The 22,355-nt window shown below is 33.0% G+C and overlaps 1 protein-coding gene across 3 annotated transcripts in view; it reads left to right on the top strand.

Moving 5' to 3' along the window:
• The window catches only part of LOC129217366 (Na(+)/citrate cotransporter-like), a 111,161-nt gene that overhangs the window by 4,629 nt on the left and 84,177 nt on the right, over positions 1-22,355 (top strand). The gene's annotated exons all lie outside the window — the stretch shown is intronic.

Raw genomic sequence — 22,355 nt, 5'->3', positions numbered from 1 at the left:
TGGCGAAAAATGGAAAAAAATATGCTTTGATCACATTCCACGCCAAATATGGACATGAACTCCAACTCTAATTGAAAAAAATTGGGTACATTGTTACAGAATATTTAATTGGTTTTTATTTAAGCGAAAAGAGAAGTCTGTAGATTCTAATGCGTGTTTATATAAATAAGTGTGCTGGCAAAACACGGAGGTTATAGAAAACTTAAATAGGTCAATAATTGACAGTCCTAGGCAAGTAACGCAAGCATTCCATCCCCTACGTATGTATGGCTTTAACATTGATGAATTTTCGGCCGTATTTCATTTTCAACTTGAAAGTTACCTACCGAGTTTTATTTTGAATGGAGAATAATTTTGTTATCCGACGAATTTGTGATGAGATTTAATTATCCCAAGATGGACGAGCAGAGAAACAAAGAATAAATGAAAATGAAAGTTTACTCATTCTTTTTGCAAAAGCAAATGAAACTGTCCAAGTTCATCATATCAAACGTAAAGCTTTAGCGGGAAACCCAGAATGAAAAATGTACCTCCTGTACACTTTAAGCGCAATATTGTCGAAAGTTTATACTTATTGAAAAAATCAATCAAGCAGAAAGTATGGAAAATAAGGATGCACCTAGAAATTTTAACCAAAATGCTTCCACTTTTTCACTTAGCAAGTCTCGATTTCTACGCAAAAAATGCTCGCCTTCATTTACAAGTGATATGAACAAAAGGAATTCAAAGGATTTTTATGTACACTTTAAGAAACTTCACGGTTATTTTCGCTTAGTTTGTGAGCATACTTGTGTAATGAATAAACTGGTTCTAATGAAACTAAAGGAGAGCCTGAAAGAACTAACCTATAGTTGTAACACATTAAACAATTCAGCAGTAGGGTGGGTCGAAAAAAGGATATTTTCGAGAAGCAACTTCTAATAGCGAAAAAAAGTTGTGTACTGCTATCCTAAACATGGGAAAAATAATTAAAAAAATTTGTATTTGTGTCTTCAGATCACGCATTGGCAGCAAAGTTTGAAAAAAAGGTAAAAAATGGTCAATTTTCAAATATTTTTATAAAAATCCAAATGATCAAAATTTTTGTTCTAATTCCGTTTAAATGCTTCCTTTTAATAGTTTTGTTAATATATCTTTGAAAATATTTACAATCCTTTACAGTTTTTAGTTCACGCGTAAACCGCAAAGTTACGTGAAATCAACCAAAAACCGACGTTTTTAGCATTCTTTGTATATTGCAGTATTTCTTCTTTTAGATCCCAGTTATGTATTTTTTTTTACTGTAAATGTGCGCTATACAGTTCTTTGCTGGAACTACAATTATATTGCGTTGCATTAATAACTCAGAACCCGACTTATTGAGAAGACTTGTACATTTGTAAAGTAGCTTTCATAATAACTATATGATTGTAAACACATTTCTACGTTTCGATCAAGGTGTGAAGTTGGACTTAGGACTCAGTTTTGGCACCGATGTTTGAAAAATATAAAGGTTTTCATATAAATCCATCTCTTCCGTCAAATACCTTAAATGAATTTCTGCAGATTCACTGAACACACACAAGCCATTCCACTGTCAGTGTGTGATATGGGAATTTTAAGAATACATACATAAGCAAACGTATGGTTTCTAGAAAGAATAAAATATCCTTACTTTTCAAACCATCGCTGAAGGGGATAAAGTAAGCACGTTGACCTGTCTACTAACTGCTGTAGTTCGAAGCTTCAAATCGTAATATTAAAAGAAGAAATTCCCTTATCGCTTTAGAAGTGTCTCTTGATTGGTAGTCTTTTGCGCTGTATAGATACCCTACTATAATTCAACTCCTTTACATTTCGCCTTTTGTGCATTGCCATGACCAATAACAATCTCTCAAAAATAACAAAGCAAGCATTTCTTTGAATCACCGGATCCACGATGTTTGGAAGATTACCACACAACTGACTTGTAGATTTTGCAAGTTTAAATAAGTGTAAAGGTCCATGTTTTACGGAAGTTTATTTACGAGTGCTTTCATTCCATTAGTAGATTAGTTTAAACAGAGCCGTGTCCAAGGGGAGGGTTTTAGGGGTTAAACCCCTCCCATTGAAATAAAAAAATCAATGAATCATTAAACGATTTTCTAAAATGTATTTTAAGTTTTAATTAATTTTAGAGTTAAACTCTGATACAGTATTCACCCTCTTTAATATTTCCCCATGTTTAACAATTACCATTTTCCTCAATTGTAGGATTCCCAAGCCTCTTCGCTTCTAAGTGCTTGAAAAAATGGAATGGCTGGAGAGTCCGGCAATGCTGTAAGAATGCAGGGGAAAATTATTTAAAAAAATATTAGACAATGACGTAGCCCCCCCTCCCCCCCCCCCCAAAAATAGGGGCAGGGAAAATGGTTACTTTGCTTACTGTTAGGTTTTTTTATGGTACACCTTTAGTGTTGGATGAATTAGTCGTTTCACACATTAGAAAAATGTTTCTATGCGAAACAGCAATTTCTTTTAAATAAAATTTTTATTTTCATTAAATTCCTGTTCAATGTTATTTGATGGAAAAACAAAAGAAAAAAAAAGAAAGAAAGAAACTAGCATTAGGTGGCATAAAAGAAATATGTGATTTTACAAAATGTTCAACTGTACAAATAAGATTTCATTTTAAAAAAAAACGTATAAAAGAAAAAAAAAAGCCTTGTTATCGAACTAAAATGAACTATTCAACACGCGTAGTTAGTTTTCCTTTAACAACGTAAGTTACAAACGTAAAAAGTTTCAACCCCTTCCTTTATGAAATCCTGGACACGGGCCTGAGTTTAAATATTATACAGCCCCAACACTCCGTTACCAAACGTTAACGAAAGTTAATGACTAAAACGTCTTAGTTTTTTTTTTTTTTTTTTTTGTGGGAGCGAGACTTAAGTCACATTTTCCTTTCTGTATTACATTTACAATATTCATCAAATACTTTTGCTCGCTTTTTAAGTCAGCTTTCAAAATTTCGATTTCTTCCGACCGAGTTCTTTCTAAGTTAATATTATTTAATTTTACTAAAACAGTTGATGCTTTACCAATAAATCAGTGAATGTTCCTCTTTGCACTCCGGCTGTGTGGAATAGGTTATTAAACTGGCTGGTGAGTCGGTAGGTAGGATGTTTTGGGATGAGACAAGGTATGGAATAATGTGAAAACCTTTACGCTCGCGATCCTCAATGCAAAAATTGTGTCACAAGTTCTACTTCAAACCTTGATCGAAACGTAGAAACTCGTTTAACACCAAATAGTTATTACAGTTTTAAGTTACTTTACAAATGTATGAGTCCTGTCAATAACCATTCTTCTTATGGGAACCGCAGGTTGGAACACCAAGTGAAATCACCAACTTGGGGTGGATTCTGGGTTGTTAATGCAACATAATATAAATGCAGTTCCAGCAAAGAGCTGCGTAGCGCACATTTACAGTAAAAACTACATAACTGGGATCTAAAAGAAGAAACACTGCAAAATACAAAATAAACTATAAACGTAGATTTTTGGTTGGTTTCACGTAACTTTGCTGCTTATACGCGAACTAAAAACTGTAAAGGAATATAAATATTTTCAAAGATATACAAAAGACTATTGAAAGGAAGCATTTAAACGGAATTAGAACAAAAATTTTGAATATTTGGATTTTTATAAAAATGTTTGAAAATTGACCGTCTTTTACCTTTTTTTTTCGAACTTTGCTGCTAATGCGCGATCTGAAGACATAAATATTAATTTTATTTATTCTTTCCCCCATGCTTAGGATGGCAATACACAACTTTTTTTTGCTATTAGAAGTTGCTTCTCGATAATTTTCTTTTTTCGGCCCACCCTATTCAGCAGTGTGCTTTTTAGGTGAGTTTAATGAATTATGTTCATTTAAAACTTTATTGGAAAACCTGGAACGACTCAGGGATGTTTTTACTGTCTTCGGATGCATCAGAACAATTGCGCGCTAACGCAATATGAATATGTACAATTTCTCAACTTCAGAGTGCTCCTGAGGAAACGCTTTTCCAAATCGTGTAATAAGCGACACCTCAATGACGAGTTGCTCCCTAGGTTTGGGCTTGAGGACATTGAAGATATAAACAACTAGAGAAACTGATTGAAACATTATCCGAACCGCCATCGAAAAAAGTACATCTCAACAGATCGTAATCGATGATGAAAAGGATGTGGATCTCCTTTTTTTTTTCTTTTCTTTTCTTTTTTTGTTGCTTTTGTCTCAAACAGACAAAAAATTTTCTTCGAGAAAAGTGCCAAAGTCCAGTTAATTTGTATTCAGTTTTATACATTTTTTTTCAACCGAGGAGAAATGGAATAACTTTTAGATTCGTACTTTTTCTTCACGCAGTTAGTGGATGAGATACCACATCTTCCCATGTCTGGCAAAGAAAAGAAAAACTGCGCAGGGTTTTTCAAACGAACTGGTATAAGGTTGACCAGGCCACCATAGCTTTCCTTCCTGAAGTGAGTTCCGACGCTTTAGCCGAAGCTGTAGAGATGGAGCCAAGGCCGTATCCAGAAATTTTTTTCGGGAGGGGCCCGGATTAGCACATTGCCCTAACACACACACACACACACACATATAGTATATATAGACACTACAAACGCATAAAATTGTTAACATAGAAGACTTTTTGTCTCGATTTTAATGATTCCACTGTTTGGACGTAGTTATTTTAATTTCTTATTATTTTTCTTATTCACCTTGTAGTGGTAAGGACAACAGTAGATTGTCCCTTTCAGTGTTGCCAGATGGTCAAATCCAGATTTCCCCAATTCCCTTCCAACTTTTCCCCAAAAAGCGATGTTTTCTATCAAAATTCCCCAAATTCTAAAATTATTTTTCCCCTAATATTTTCATAAAATGAATCGACTTCCCGTAATATTTTTGTCTCTCTGAAATTTTTTTTTCTTCCCCAAATAGCCAAATTTTCTTACAAAATTCCCCAACTCCCCCCCCCCATTTTCGCTTTTTTTTTCTGTCTTAATCTTTACTTTTCTTTACTAATAATAAAGCTGAAAGTCTCTCTGTCTGGATCTCTGTGACTTGCATAGCGCCTAGACCGTTCGGCCGATTTTCATGAAATTTGGCAAAGAATTAGTTTGTAGCATGGGGGTGTGCACCTTTAAGCGATTTTTCAAAAATTCGAATTTGTTCTTTTTATCTTCCAATTTTAAGAACATTTTCCCGAGCAAAATTATTATAAGATGGACAAAAAATTACCAAGTTATCATAAGGTGTAACAGTAACGTGGGCAAGCCAATTGGTGAGAAATTCATCATGCATTATTTTGTAAATATACAGGGGAAACAAAAGACCTTTTAATTTTCTACTACGGGCAAAGCCGTGCGGTGCCACCAGTCATAAATACAAGCGCCTGACCGAGAGATAAGAAATAACCAAAAATTTTTTTTCTACTCGCATTTTGTACTCTACTTCTGTATGTACATTTAAACTATGATTTTTGTATATATTTATCTATGAACGTTCTTCATCACTTATTTTTACCTGTTTCACGTATCAAATAGTTACTCACGCAGAACACTAATGCGAATTCTGTAGCATAATATTCCACATAATACGAAATGCGAATTCCATAAAGTTGAGCAAATCTTAATCAATGCTGTTTGATACAAACAATGTAACTACTACTTCTTGACACGAATTTAAATACGAAAAAAACTCTTTTTTCCCCCGAGGTTTTTTTCCCCCAGCTTTTCCCCAAGAAAAAAATTTTTCCCCGAAGAATTCCCCTCAAAATCCATTTCCCCAAAATTTCCCCAGAGAGCACCAGATTTCCCAAAAGGGGAAATTTCCCCCAATCTGGCAACACTGGTCCCCTTTAAGTCGGTTGTAGAACATCCATAGTTTCAGGGGTTCCGGGGGTTTTCCCCCGAGAAATTTTCGAAAAAAAGAAATCTGTATTTTGAGGCCTTATATTAGGTAAAAAACTAGGCAAACAAAGTCTTTTAAAAGTCATACATTCTTTTGCAAATCAAGATCAAACAAAATAAAAATTGCTTGCTCTACAAATCATGGAACTTATGGACAGAGAGGAAAAACGAGAGGAGAAAAGAGAAGCACTTCGTCATATGCGCATATCGGTTTTTAGTGAAGTTTGTTTTTGATCACTCCCCCTAACCCCATTTTTTCCCCTTAAATGCCCTACAGTATGAAAATTGTACAAAATAGTTTAAAAGAAATGGTGTAGACATTCAGAAAATAAGAATGGAAGAGTAATATTCTGGCCATTTGGACAATTCATACTTTATTTTCTTGATAAGATACAAAATTGAAGAACTTTTCCAGGAATTTCAAAAACTTAAATAATTTTCAAAGACTATCGAACAGTTGAAATTACTTGAAGCTCTTTATTTACACTTTTCAAAAGTTGATTGCACAGTCTTACAAAATGATTATAACTTTGTAAGACACACCCGTTTTAAGTTAAAATTAAATGCCACGAAATATTTCTCGAAACAAACTTTTTTTTTTCAATCAGAAGTAGTGCAGAAAATGAAAGAGAGTATTGTAAGTGTTATTTTTTTCTCATACTAAAAGTATTAACAGTATGCAGTAGAAGTAAGAAAAAAAAAACAAGCAATAACAAAAGAACTTCCATGATACTGAATTCGGCATTAAATAAATGCAAGACAAGAAAAATATCAGTCACAAAAATGATCTTGAAAATTATGCTACAAAAACACGAGAATCGTGATTTTTGCTTTTTTACTCAGGATGTATCAAAAAGCTAGCTGAATTTGGCACGTCTTGGTCACAAGATACTCGCCTAATCGGAAACTAGGGGCCCAGCCTTTGGGTAGTCCCCGGCTCGAAATCAGTACAGTGTAAGTTTAATAAGAGTTTTAGGGGGAGGAGGGCAGGGTCGTGCACAGAGGGGAGAAGGGACACCTGTTGGCCCGGGCCCGAGCTTAAATGGGGCCCAATATTTTTAAACCTAGGGTTGAAAATATGTGGGTAAACAATATGGAGGGGGCCCGAAAAAGCATTTGTGACAGCCCCAAAATTTCTGTGCACGCCCCTGGAGGAGGAAGACCCCCCCCCCCCCTTACGAAGAGCCTGCTTTAACCTTGGACTGCCCTGAATTGAATTGGGAAAGAGAGCAGGAAGTCCTAATTAAAGGTCTAAATTTCAAGTGTGCCTTGCAGCTAATGAGAACTAGAACTGCTTTTTCTGTATTTCTGCAAAATATTATTTTGAATAGTAGCAAAATTAAGAATTAAAAAAAACTTTGTTCTTTTCTGACATTAGGAATTTAAAAAAAAAGAAAACCTTCTTCTGTTTTACGGTACAAAACATTTCGGGTTTCGGGGGGGGGGGGCGGGCCCGTCAGCCCCCCCCCCTGGATGGAGCTGGTTGCTCTGTATGGAAATGAGGCATCCCCCGATATTCTGCGACAATATTCAGTTCCACCTGTTCCTCAAAGCTGCATGTAATGCATCTGTGAACCGCCTTTGCCAGTCTTCAGCCAAAGCAGTAGCTTTATTCCATTCGTATCACAGGTACCGACAAGTAAAAAAATGTTTGGCAGAGGAGAAGGATGCCACAGAGCGGAGTTGGTCGAAGATCCACATAAATCTTCCAGACTTTGTGGACGGTTATATAATGCTCCTAGATGTCCTCGATTCTGCGGAAAACCTATTAAAAAGCAAATCCTTTAGGAATTTGCAAAAGAAATCAATAAAACCCCATCTTTTAGGCGAATTGCAAATACTTTATTTTATCAATTATATTATACTTTATTTTCTTAGTTTACTTCTCACAGAATACAGAACTAGAACTCCCACGTTGTTTAGACGACCTTAAAGTACTGCCAGACTGCCCCGGACATGAAAAAAATCAATAAAAAAAAAAAAACTTGGGAATGTTTTTAGTGTCTTAATTTTGCTCTTACAGAATAAAGAAATATCACTTCCAGACTGTTTGGATGGCTATAAAACAACTAACTCCCTACGGCCTCGAACTTGTGAAAAACCAACCAAAAAACCCGTTGTTTTGGCATTAAAAAAATCATTCAAAACACCCATTCTTTAGGCTACTTGCAATTACTTCAGTGTCTTATTTTAACTTTTACAGAACGAAGAAATAGTACTCCCTGACTGCTTGGATTATTACAAAACACGCCCATACGGCCTTGAATTTCTGAAAAATCAACCAAAAACCCTAACCTTTTGTCACCCTTGTTATTATTTTAGTGCTTTATTTTATCTCTTACAGATTAAAGAAATTCTCTTTCAGACTGATTGAAAGGTTATTAAACACCCCCATGCGGCTTAGCGAGTTTGCGAAAAAAAATAGCACTTGCGAATTTCTCAGTTTATCTGTAACAAAAGGCAGAAATTGCACTTCCAGACGGTTTGAACGGTTATGAAACACTACCAAACAGTCCCGAGTTATCGAAAAATAAACCGAAACCTTCGAGTAATTGTAGTTTTTCAATTTAACTTTTACAGAATACAGACATTGCACGCCTATGCTGTTTGGCGGTTGTAAGACATACCACATTAACACTAATATGCTTTTAATTATATACACAAAAAATATGTTTTATGATCTCATAAATATTTAGACTACATTCATTGATTAATGTTAAAAATTTGTATAACAGTTCAAGACGCATGTGACTGCTTTAAATTTGACCTGACACGAGTAAAGGTGTTTAGGAATCAAAAATGTCCTTTTCGTTGATGTCTTGTACAATAAAAGTGTGACGATGCCGGCCCGCTGGAACTCCGATGGTTTACTGAGCGTTTTGCAACAATTTATTTCTTCCATCATTCATATTTCTGATCACCCAAAAATTGTTTTGTATTCTGTAAGAGCTAAAGTAAGAAACTCTCCAATGTCTCCAACTTACCTAGACAAGACTTACCTACAACAAGACTTTTTTTTTTTTTTCCCGAGTGATTTTTTTTTTTTTTTTTTTGTAAGTGTTCAGAGGATGTTTTTTTCGAGCCATTATGGGTATGGGGGGAGGGTATGTTTTAAGCACCCAAATAGTCTGCTTGTAAGAGCGAAAATAAGACACTAAAATAAGTTCAATGGGGTTTTTCAAAGATTTTTGCAAGTTCGAGGCGGTTTGGGAGTACTTTACATCCGATCAAATAGTCAGAGAGTGCAATTTCTGCATTCTGTAAGAGCTAAACTGAGAAACTAAAATATTTCCAATTTGCCTGAAGCATGGATTTTTATTTATTTATTTATTTATTTTTGTTGTAAGTGTCCAAAGTATGGGGTTTTTTTTTTTTTTTTGGTTGATTTTTTGGAAGTTCGAGGGGGGGCCGCATGGGGGTGTTTTATAATCATTCAAACAGACAGGAAATGCTATTTCTATCTTCTGTAAGACTTAAAATAAGGAACTGAAATAAATGCAAGGAGCCTAAAGAATGGGTTTTTTGAATGATTTTTTAAAAATCCAAACGGACGGGTTTTTGGTTGGTTTTAGAGAAGTTCGAGATCGTAGAGAGTCGTTTTATAGCCATCCAAACAATCTGGGAGTGATATTTCTGCATTCTGTAAGAGCGAAAATAAGACACTAAAAACATTCTCAAGTTTTTTTTGTTTTTTTTTTAATTGATTTTTTTCATGTCCGGGACAGTCTGGCAATACTTTAAGGCCGTCTAAACAACGTGGGAGTTCTAGTTCTGTATTCTGTAAGAAGTAAACTAAGGAACTAAAATATTTTCAATTCGCCTAAAGGATTGGTTTTTTGATTGATTTTTGCAAGTGCCAAAAGGTCTGGTTTTGTCGGTGATTTTTCGAAAGTTTAAGGCAGTCTGGAAGTATTTTTGAACCGTCCAAACTGTCTGGGAGTCCAATTTTCGCATTCTGTAAGAACAAAACAGATAAAATAAAGTATTTTCAATTTGCTAAAGGATGAGTTTCTTGATTGATTTTTTTGCAAATGCATAAAGGATTCGTTTTTAAATTTGGTTTTCGCAAGTTAGAGGACGTCTGGGAGCAATTTATAATTGTTCAAACAGTTTGGGAGTGGAATTTCTGCATTGTGTGGGAGCTAAATTGGTGAAATAAAGTATTAGCAATTTGCTTAAATGGTGGGGGTTTTATTGAGTTTTTTTTGCTAATTTCTAAAAGATTTGCTTTTTAAAGGTTTTTCGAAAGTTCGAGGACATCTAGGAGCATTATAAAACCGTTCACACAGTCTGGGAACGTTACATATGTATTTTCTAAGAGCTAAACTGATAACATAAAGTGTTTCCATTTTGCTGAAAAGATGTTTATTTTTGCCCTCATCAGGATCCAAAATCAGAGATTTAAACAGTTCCAAGGTGCATAGAGGATAGATTGTTTTCGCTACTACGTAACTTCAACTAGCCGCGTAGTAGCAAAATAACTGCAAACGGCCTTGCAGACTCTCGATTCCAGATTCCCGAACATTCAAATAGTTCAATTTTTCCAGTTTCTAAGTACCTAAAATACCTTCCCAAAATATGTCACCAGCTCTTGAGCTATTAAGTGGAGTTAATTTTTAAGATATGTTTCACGATTACGTTCATAAAGCTAACAGTTTCAACCTTTTGAAATCATTTTGTTTTTTTCTTTTGTCCATATCTCTCTTATTCTAATGGAAAGTGCTTTGTTCTGAAAATCTTTTGTTAAAAAATATTATCTATTCAGAATCAAACTCGGTAGATAACCTTCCAGTCGAAAAACGAAATACAGCCGAAAATTCATCAAAGTGAAAGGCATAGATAAGTAGGGAAGGAAAGTCTGCGTTACCCGCTTACGACGGTCAGCTATTGGCCTATTTAATTTTTTTTTATATAACCGCACTGTTTTAACAGCGTACATAGCTTATATAGATGCACATTAAAGTCTTATTATATCATTTTTTGCCCCCCTTTTTTTTAGAATAGGATCTTCCACATTGTCTTGAAAAGTGTTTTGTCTCATTTCTTCAAAAATCGAATTTTCCGATTAAGTGTTTGTTTTGCGATTGTAAAAGAACTATTGAGTCTACAGACTTCGTTTTTTGGCATAAATGAAAGCCAATTAAATGTACTGTAACACTGTAACATTATGTCCAGTTTTTTTCAATTAGAGTGGGAATTGATGTCTATGTTTGGCGTGGAATGTGATCAAATCATATTTTTTCATTTTTCGCCAAAAATGGACACTCTTTGAAGTACGATATCTCCTATTAGTCATACAGAACACTACTTTAGCTTAAATTGTTCAAAATTTAATGTGTTTTAAAACGGGTTATCACATTTAGTATCAAAAGTTGTATAGTTTAGAAGTTAGAAAGGAAAAACTAAAAAAAGTCAAAACTGCAAACTTAGTTTTACATTACCCTAACTAACTACTAATCCCAACAACATATTAAAAAATCAGAGCTACATCACACTTTGCGATTTTAATGTCTAATATAACTGGACTAATATGAATTTTCATCGTTCCAATATTTTTATTTCTACTGTTATACATTTATTCATTGCACATCCAGGATCAAGCTTTTTTTTTTTTAATGTACTACTTTCAATACAAAACAGTATTTTTTTTTTTTTTTTTTCAATTTTGCTTTTTGTATGTTATTCTCAAAATTTAAGATTGAAAAGGGATAATTTCGACATTCGGGAAATTGGCGCAGTAGTAAAATTCTTGTCGTGAATAATTTTATTTTGGTTTCCCTGTTGCATTGTGGTAGCCCTATGCAAAAAGATACACAGGGAATCGTATTTCCAAGGCTTTCACTGGATACGCGTCTTATCAGGCTCAGTTATTTCTCAAAAGATCAAAGGCGCCGACTTGCCCACAAGAGAGCGCTGTAGTATAACCGGGGAAACTTTGTTTACATTAGTAAACCAATTATTTCTGCAGTTAAAAGTGATGTTTTTTTTAATCTTTGAAGTAAAAGTTCATCCCTGAAGCACATTATGTCTTATTGAATAAAAGTGAATGAATACCATTTGCACTTTTCGGCATTACGACTAAAATTTTTTAAGATATTTAATGTAAGTAAACTTCGAGAAGGGTTCAAATATTACTCTTCCTCCGAATTGAAAAAAAAAAAAAAATGTCTAGGAAGGAACTCTTGTAGTTTATAAGATATGCTATAGCTTTATTGCATATTTAAAGGAGGTATTTAATGGCGCAATCGTTAAGATTTCGACAATATTCGTTTTATTCTGACAATATCGGTAAGAATCCAATGCATTTTCTCTTACGATATTTTTCCTTTATAGGTATGTCTAAGGCCCATATATATATACGAGCCAGCGCATCAGCTTAAGATCAGCCATTTTGGATCGGAGCGCGTGTTTGAGTGGTTGCCTTTTCTGGCGAGTAATCGCGTTTGGTGATTGTTCACGCGAGCGATTATTAACGGCACGTTAATTGTTTATTAAATAAAGTATTACTTTCAGCAAATTTGGCGAAACCCAAAACTTTGCTATGGTAACAGCAGCGCAACAATGAAAAATCCGATCTAAAATGGCTAAACTTAAGCTGATGCGTCGGCCTGTCTATATAGCGGCTCTAGGTATGTCACTTCGCTTGGTGAGTTGTTTTCTCTCTAACTTGGCGAAAACTGAAAAATTACACTTACATCATCGCCGGCGAAATTCGAAAAATTAGGTTTACATCGCCATTATGTTTGCTTATCTTTTCCAATTTTACAAATTTAGAGATACTTTTAATTTATGACTCGGTCTATTCAGTCAGCTGATTATGTAACATAATAATGGAGAATTTAAAATGAATTTGGCGAAATATTTTAACAAGATTTTCATATTATTTAAGCGTTTGTTATTTATGTGGTGGATATAATTTTACTTTGTATTAATTAAAGATCCACAAAAAAAGACAAAATAATGTATAATTTTCTAAATAAATTAATTAGGCCATCAAAAAGCATCCAAAGCTTTATTCGGAACTCCAGCGCACGAATACGCTACCTTGCGGTGATTTACAAAACTGCAAATGAAACTAAAACATTGCCACGTTGCGTTCCACGTGTGTCTGTTGACGTAAACACAGGCAGTTTGTTCTGAGTATTTATTAACGCAATCGATGTGTCTTAGTTTGCTTTCAGCTACAGAAATTAATTCGTCCCTTAGTAGTATTCTCGAGCTCCTCAAAATAATGTTAGTTTTCATTATTTCCTTAATAATTGGTGAAAGCGAAAATTCTGGATTAACAAACTTGGATAACGTTATACAAGGTAAAAAATTTTATTGTTTTGTATGAATTTGTAAGAATATGGGTTTTTTTTTTAATCTTAAATTAATTAAACTTACCATATTTTACAGCAGCATTTAGTTGGAATGGACAGTATGCAAAATATTTTCTTGAATATATTATCGTAGAATAAAATGAATAACCGAGAAAGAATTTACTTTATTCCTTTTATTCTCAGCTGAAAGGTTTCGCCAAATTTGTTCAGGGTTATAGTTTTAGTATAGTGCGAGCAAAGTAGCCTTGGCGAGATTTCGCGTTTTTAGTTAAACCATTTTTAATTTTTATCATGAGTGGAATAAAATGGTAGTAAGATTACAGAATTCGATAAGTGAAAAGAAATAATGGTCAATCAACTGAAAAGAAAACTACCACCATATATCCGTGAGAATTTTGTTGATGATTTGCATAACATGACACAATTAAATCGTAACTCAGAAATTATAAAAATCGAAACAGAAAATTTTTAAATTAACCGATTCGGGAATTTGAGAGAAATAACTCAGCTACAAATGGAAAATAATAAGCGCTAGCCAAGCAAGGCAAAAAAGTATCATCTTCTTTCGATAACAATTTGTAATGTCATATTGAATTTTCTAGCATTAATTGTTATTCTTGTCGGGCCACAATTATTATTTAGTTTTATCAAGAATTGATAAATATCGAATTCAACACCGTGGAAATAGCTGCTTAGAACTACGAACTACGTAGTTTGCATTAATCTTTGACGTTTAGTAATGCTTCTTGAATTCTCATTTCTTTCTACGTAGGCCAGAATATCCATAAGACTTTGAAAATTAATTTAAAAAGAATAAAGCGAAAAAATCATACGTACGAACAAAAATCACAACACTTTTAGCATTTTCTTCGTTACCATGTGCGTTTGTTTTAGTTTTTAAGTCCGCCATTAGACAGTGGCTTCAGTGCCCCCTATAGTTCGTTGGAGTTGCGAATTACACATATTTTTATTGCATACGTATTTATTGAAAGTTAAAATAATCCTCCCAAATGACAATAAAAGTTTCAGTAAAAGGTAAAATAATTCGCTAAGAAACTAGATTAGACAACAATAAAAGCTCCATTTTATTGAAATAAAAAGACCAAACATGGCGACAACAATTAAAATGAAAAATAATCGCCAAGATAAAAAAAAAAAAATATCTATACATAATCCATTGGCGTCACAAAATTTGGCAACATTTCATTTCCTGCCTTTTAATATTCACATTAAAATCTGGGGGGAATTATCTGGACGTGGAACATGCCAACTTGTCGAAACCTTTTTCTATTGCTAATTGCTACCGCCATTGTATGGTCTTCTAGCATTTTGATTGAACTTTCATTGTTTTTAAATTAATTGATATTACTTGGCTGATTATTTTTCAATTTAACGAGTCTCGTCGAATAAGTTATTTTGCTTAAAATGTTTACACTAAATTTTAAACATCAACAGCATTGTTGTCTTGTCGACAACGTTTGACTATTTTGGCAAAATATTTTAAAACGCGCTAAATGTTTCACGTCTGTTAACTCCTCCATTTATTTTTACAACACAACGATGTTCTTTTTTTCATTAAATTTCCTCATAATGCTTAAGTATTTGAATACCATTTATATTTTTAACGGTTTTTCATTTATTTATTATTGTTGTTGTTATTGTTATTTCGTTTCATTTATTTTTTAAAAAAGCAAAAGTTTAATTCCAACAAAATTTTGAGGGAAATTTTTAACCGTTTTTCTAAATACTGAAAAGTAGGTTTATAAAAATCTTTTATGAAAAGTTGCCATCTTTTGATTTTTTGAAATTTTTATTGGCATGTTTTCCCTGGTGAATTCATTATTGGTTCAACTTAAAACTTTTTTTTTTTTACCTTTAAATGATTTAAATTTCTTGTTTTTTAACATTCAACGTATTCCTTTATGATATGAATTGTAATGCATTCTGATCATAAGGACATATACTATCAGTTTTATACCAAATCAGTTAACCAAAATTTTACTAACACACATTTCCAAACAGCGGTAGAATTACGGTAACCGGGTCGCGGTGATAAATATTTCATTCTGGCAACCCGCTACCTTACCTTGGCGACGAAGCAATTTTGGTAACCCTACACCAAAGCTGATTTGCTATTCGTTTGGCCAATCAACCATTTCAGAATTCACCTTTACAAAATTGTAATTTATTTGTCCAATAAATCTTTTTTTTTTAATTCCATAGAATAATATTTTAAATTTTCTCAAAGATGATTTTTTTCCGAAAATTGGCAACATATTGTATTTTTTCAAATTTTAGATCTTCGAAACATTTTATAAAATTTTACATCGCAAAATGTTTGTCACTTTCAACTCTTTTAAGTTACAGATTTAAAAATGAGTTATTCATACCTTTTGGATACGTTTTTGGAATGTGTTCGCAGTAGGTTATTTCCTTCATGTTTTATTTTTCTATCTTAAATTTAAAATTTATTAATTATCGTAATCACTTATTCAGTAAGTTAGAATTACAATTTTAGTTATGATAACGTTCTCCGAATGGAAATTTTGATGTGATTTAACTTATTTAGTAGATTGTTTTAAGTCTTAATTAAACAGTAAGTATATTTAATGGTTTTTTCTCAGATTATTTCCTACTAATGTCGTATTTTATTCAACTTTTATTGTTGTGAAATTTCAGTAAAAATTTATGTTTCATTTTAATGCTCCTTAAGAAATTAAACATGTTGATAGAAAGTGTAACACCATACAGTGGCTCCCAAAAGTGTTCGTACACTTTAAAATTTTTTAGTAAAAGCAAAATAACGCAAAACGGAATTCGAATATGAAGTCCAATATTTTTTCACATCATTCCTATGTCATTCTAAATAAAACCCTATAGTTTTTTCAAAATACTGACGGATCTTCTTTTTGAAATGGGTCAAAAAACGAAGAGACAGAAAAATAATATGCCACAAAAGTCATCGTACACTCAAATATTTTCGAATAAATTCATGATTAAAATTATGATACATGTCGTTCTTTTTGTTATTATTTTTGCATTGTGTTAACCCTTAAGAGTTATTTGGCTTTAATTTTTTGTTTATTTATTCCTTAATATTGTGCTTATTGCTTTAAAATGGCTGGTATTCGTAAAAAAAACCAGAAACACCATTCGAAATTTGAATTTTTTTCCCTACAGTGGAGGTAAATTGGTTTGAAATGTCTGTAAATTAAATTACTCGATTCTATAGTAAAGTACTTGATAAAATGCTTTAAAAAAAAAGAATCGGACCGAAAGCAAGGCAATAAAAGGTCAACCGGCAAAGTTGACAGAGCATGATCGGAGATTTACAGTTAAAAAATTTATGAAAAATACACATTTGAGTGCTGTAACAGTTTCTACAGAATTTAATGAAAAAACTTACATTTAATTTTCATCTAAAATTGTTCGCTAAGTTCTCTGATTGACTGGATTAAATGGGAACTCTTCCCGCAGAAATTTCTTGTTCGGCCGAAAAACGAAAGCTTACGCTTTTTGTCGCAAAATAAATGATAAATAAGCTCCAAAGCGTTTTGGAATAACGTCTTACTTACAGATGAAATTAAATTCAACATTTTTGGTTAAATTGTTGTATAATTGTCAATGGAAGAAAAAATGAGGAACTTGATCTTCAGAACTTAGTTGGATCAGTTTATCAGAACGGTGAAGGGGTTCTTGTGCGAGTGTGCATATCAGCATCAGGACTTGGTAGTTTGAATTTTTTGATGAAATAATAAATTATGTTGTTCATTTAAATATTTTAAAAACCAATTTTAAACTCTTAGCCAAAAATTTGGTTATCGGAAACTACTTTATTTTTTATCAAGATAGCGATAAGAAGCATACGGTTTTCAACGTTTGCGTCTACTGCCTCAAAAATTGTCCAAAATTTTAGAGAATACCCCTTTAATCTCCAGATTTGAACTCAATGTAGCATATTTAGAGATTTCCTGAGGCTAGATTACGAAAATACGGCTGTGAAACGAAAATAGAGCTAGAAACAGTAACACTCGAAGTGTGGTTGAACATTTACTCAGAAATTACGCAAAAAAAAGAAAGAATGAAATCTATTCCCAGACGTTTAAAAGGTGTTGTTGATACTGCATGATACTCAAATAATAACTTACTAAAAAGTTAAATTATTCAATAATACATAGAAATTTTTTAAAGTGTACGAAGACTTTTGTGAGATAAAATTTCCGGCACTTTTTGGTTTTTGATTTAAAAAAAATTAAGTTTAAATATTTTTTAAAAAAATTTCATGTAGTTTTGTTGAAAATTGATCATAGATCTTATAATTAAATACCTATACCGAAATAATAATTCCAACCAATGGATAGGGTCCTATTTCATTGAAAGTCGTAGGTGTACGAACACTTTTGGGAGCCACTGTATACACGTCATGAACCTTTTCGTTCACATATATCATAATATTTTATTTCCTTTCCTACAGAAAAAAAAAATGAGTTCAATATTACTGCAATGGGAACGTAAAGAGCAGTATCAGCAAATTTTTATTAATTTTTTTTTTTTTTTTTTTTTTGCATTTCCGTCATGGGTTGTACTTTAGCTTTCTTGTACAAACTTGCTTATGCTTTCCATTGAAAAAACAAAAGGATCAAATTCCATCATTTCGCTATTGTTAGTGCAAAACCCTAAACACGTTTCTTTTTTATGCTTCAAATATTCATCTCTGTAGATACTCCGCTTTATCTTCCCACGTTTTAGTTAACATCTTGAAAAAAGTTACCTCTCATTTGTCTTTTCCACAACCATTATTTCAAAGTAAGAAAAATAATATAATTCTGTTAAAAGAATTCGCAACTCCAACGAACTGTAGGGGGCACTGAAGTCACTGTCTAATGGCGGAATTGAAAACTAAAACAAACGCACATGGTAACGAAGAAAATACTAAAAGTGTTGTGATTTTTGTTCGTACGTATGATTTTTTCGCTTTATTCTTTTTAAATTAATTTTCAAAGTCTTGTGGATATTCTGGCCCACGTAGAAAGAAATGAGAATTCAAGAAGCATTACTAAACGTCAAAGATTAATGCAAACTACGTAGTTCGTAAGATAAATAAATACCTTTGTGCTGAATAGTAAAGTCAGAACAAACAACGTAAGTAGAAGCACAAATTTGTAAATTACAGCAGACACGTGTTTCGGCGTTACAGGGAACGCCTTTTTCAATGCAAAAAATAAAGCTCATTATTTTTTGCATTGAAAAAGGCGTTCCCTGTAACGCCGAAACACGTGTCTGCTGTAATTTACAAATTTGTGCTTCTACTTACGTTGTTTGTTCTGACTTTACGTAGTTCGTAGTTCTAAGCAGCTATTTCCATGATGTTGAATTCGATATTTATCAATTCTTGATAAAACTAAATAATAATTGTGGCCTGACAAGAACAACAATTAATGCTAGAAAATTCAATATGACATTACAAATTATTATCGAAAGAAGATGATACTTCTTTGCCTTGCTTGGCTAGCGCTTATTTTTTTTCCATTTGTAGCTGAGTTATTTCTCTCGAATTCCCGAATCGGTTCATTTAAAAATTTTCTGTTTCGATTTTTCTAATTTCTGAGTTACGATTTAATTGTGTCATGTTATGCAAATCATCAACAAAATTTTTACGGATATATGGTGGTAGTTTTCTTTTCAGTTGATTGACCATTATTTCTTTTCAGTTGATTGACCATTATTTCTTTTCACTTATCGAATTCTGTAATCTTACTACCTTTTTATTCCACTCATGATAAAAATTAAAAATGGTTTAACTAAAAACGCGAAATCTCGCCAAGGCTACTTTGCTCGCACAATACCAAAACTATAACCCTAAACAAATTTGGCGAAACCTTTCAGCTGAGAATAAAAGGAATAATGTAAATTCTTTCTAGGTTAAACATTTTTCATTTTGTTCTACGATAATAAATCCAAGAAAATATTTTGCATACTGTCCATTCCAACTAAATGCTGCTGTAAAATATGATTAGTTAAATTAATTTAAGATTAAAAAAAACTCATATTCTTACAAATTCATACAAAACAATAAAAAATTTTACCTGGTATAACGTTATCCAATTTTGTTAATCCAGAGTTTTCTTGTTTACGCGTCCACCATTTAATACTTTTTTGAAAGAAATAAGGAAAACTAACATTATTTTGAGAAGCTCGAGAATACTCTTAAGTGACGAATTAATTTCTGTAGCTGAAAGCAAACTAAGACACATCGATTGCGTTAATAAATACTCAGAACAAACTGCCTGTGTTTACGTCAACAGACACACATGGAACTAAAACGTGGCAATGTTTTAGTTCCATCGGCAGTTTTGTAAATCACCGCAAGGTAGCGTATTCGAGCGCTGGAGTTCCGAATAGGCTTGGTCATTTGTTTCTTTCCTTATTTTGCAATATTTTAAAAGGAAAAAAGAATTTTACTACTTTTTTTTTTCTTTACGATTGCAATCAGAGAAAGAAAAAGGTTAATAAACAGTTGTAGTTACCAAGGTGATAGTTTGAACAATCCGAAGTTCCGCCCCTTCTCTTTGGGTGAACTCTCATTGGATGATTTCTTTTGTTTACATTGCAGTACTTTGTTTACATTGAGTCGTAGGTGCGAAATTTGGCAGTTTTTGAAAAAATACGCCAACGCTACCCGGTTACCGTAATTCTACCCCTAATTGTATATATTAAGGCTTTAAAGTTACATTTCTCAAAAAATTTTGAAAATGTTTCATTGCAAAAAGGGGGATATTTCGATAATTGGGAACCTGGCACGGTCATCTTATTTTTGGCGTAACTAATTTTATTTTGGTAACCCTGCTGATTCATGGTAACCCTATGTGAATAGATGTGTCTGGTCTCTTTGTTTAGATTTGCAAAGAAAAATACCTCTCGCGCACGCGCTAGAGCCAAAATTTGACGCCAATGAAGAAAGATCGCCAGATTCCCAATTATCGAAATATCCCCGCAAAAAGTAGAATAAGTTATCAAACTTTTTCTATTAAAATAAGAACTTTTTCCATTAAATTAGAGAAACATCTTCCTCAGCTTATATTCATAAGATTTTGTTTTAAAACTTATCATTATTACTTTTTCTTTTTGAAAACATGATTTCATATTTCTTTACTTTTTGCCTGAAATATCTTTTCAGACATTTTTCTTGAGGAGGAAAAACTCCACCTTTAAATTAAATTTAACACTTCAGAACTCAATTTTGAATTCTCACTTTAAAAATAAAACAACCTGATTTGTATATAAATAATAATTACTACAAACTTCAACAGATGTCACTGAAGTTTGAACGGGTTTTTTGTTTGATTGATTGATTTCAGACTACAACGTTTATTGAAATGACAGAGCCTGATAGAAACACGTATCAAGTGAAGCCTTGGTATTTCCCAACTAGGAAAAACATTTCTCTCGCAGAGATTGGTGTCAAAAATATAACGCCAATGGATAAAGAGCGCCAATTTCCCAATTATCAAAATCTTCCAGAATGAAATGGTTCAGCAAAAACCTGTTAATGCTTCAAAATTCTGTCTAAACAATATTTATAACAAATTTACTATGACTGAGTAAGTTGCCTTGACCTTCGCCGTAAGAAATATAAAATTTCAAACTATTAAATTAACAAACTCTATTTGCAGCAACTCGTAATTTTGTTGATTCGAATACACTGGATGTCACACTATTCGAACAATTTTTTAAAAAGTTCGACTTTGTGATTGGTTTTTGGCTAAGGGCTGTCCTTATCAGAATGTCACAGTTTTTTTCAACATGTTGGATCCCCTCCCACCCTTTTTCGAAAAGTGTCACACTTCACCATATCCTCTTTGTCTAATGCACGCTGTTTTTTGTGAATATATTCGTAGTTAAAAAAAAGCGTGATGTCACATTTTCTTGTCTCCCATTGTGTGTCGCCCTTGATATTTCTTCCCTCTCCCTTGTCACAAACTGTAAAAATTTCACGAACGCCTCTCCCCTTTTAAAGCGTGACATCGTTTGTGGATATCCCCTTATAGCAAATGCAGATAACTGTGAGAATGCTGAGAACTGAGAACTATGCTCTTTGAAATTGAAGACTTGTCCCAAAAAAATGTTAAATTAACTCTTGGAATCAAAATTTTTTTCTTTATAACAGGTCCTGATAATACTTCACGGTTAATCGTTTGCGATGTAAGCAATAGATTAAATTTTAAGTCGCGAAAACATAATCAAAAGAGAAATATTTTACATGCTCAGGAATAGTCACAAGCATTAATAATTAAAACGAATGCAAGAATTTTATTCCAATTCAAAAGATTTTTAAAAAATGAACTTTCACTTACTTTAAATTGCTTTCAGTTGTTTTTCTAGTCAATTAAGGTCCTCCGAATTTCTGAACGTATAAGGGGGGGGGGACGTCGAGGGATCTTAGGGGGTGATTTCTACTAACTTTTGCAACCATACCAAGTTGAAGCATTGACATGAATTTGTCATCTAGGAAGAGCAATTTAAAAAATCAATTAAAACTTTACGTTTCACGCTACTTATGACTCGCATAAACAATGAAAAAGAAGCAAATTTAAAAATTATGAGTTTTGCTAATTAAAAAATTTAATATGAGCACCACACTACTTCCTTCTACGTTTATTAAAAAATAATTCGAAAACAAAGGACGATATTGGAATAAAATAAAAGTTATGTTTATTGTGAAACCCATAGAAATCATGTACAGAAACTTGGAAACTAGTAACAAAAATTGCCCATAGGTGGCGATGCACGCTGTAACTGTAATAAAAGTCCCCATAAATAGTGCTGCTAAGGGTTTGGACTATAGTGCCTAGAAGGGGTAGTGTTGTGATCGAAGCGGAAACCGTAGCACCAAAACGGAGGAAACAACTAGGTGGCGCTGATGTCCCCGTCGGCGTCAGAACTACGCCATTCCTCGCATCGTAGCATCGTTATTTATTTTGTAGATTTACAACAAATCTTATCAATCAGGGAAAAAACAATACAAAATGTTTATTCGGAAAATATATTTCACCTAATATATTGATAAACTGAGATAAAATTTAAAAAAAATGCTGTTAATGAAAAACTTTTGAT

Source organism: Uloborus diversus, chromosome 1, assembly GCF_026930045.1.
Source record: "Uloborus diversus isolate 005 chromosome 1, Udiv.v.3.1, whole genome shotgun sequence".
NCBI classification, from domain to species: Eukaryota; Metazoa; Arthropoda; class Arachnida; order Araneae; family Uloboridae; genus Uloborus; species Uloborus diversus.
Note: the sequence above shows the minus strand (reverse complement) of the source record. Positions and strands in the feature narration are given on the sequence as shown.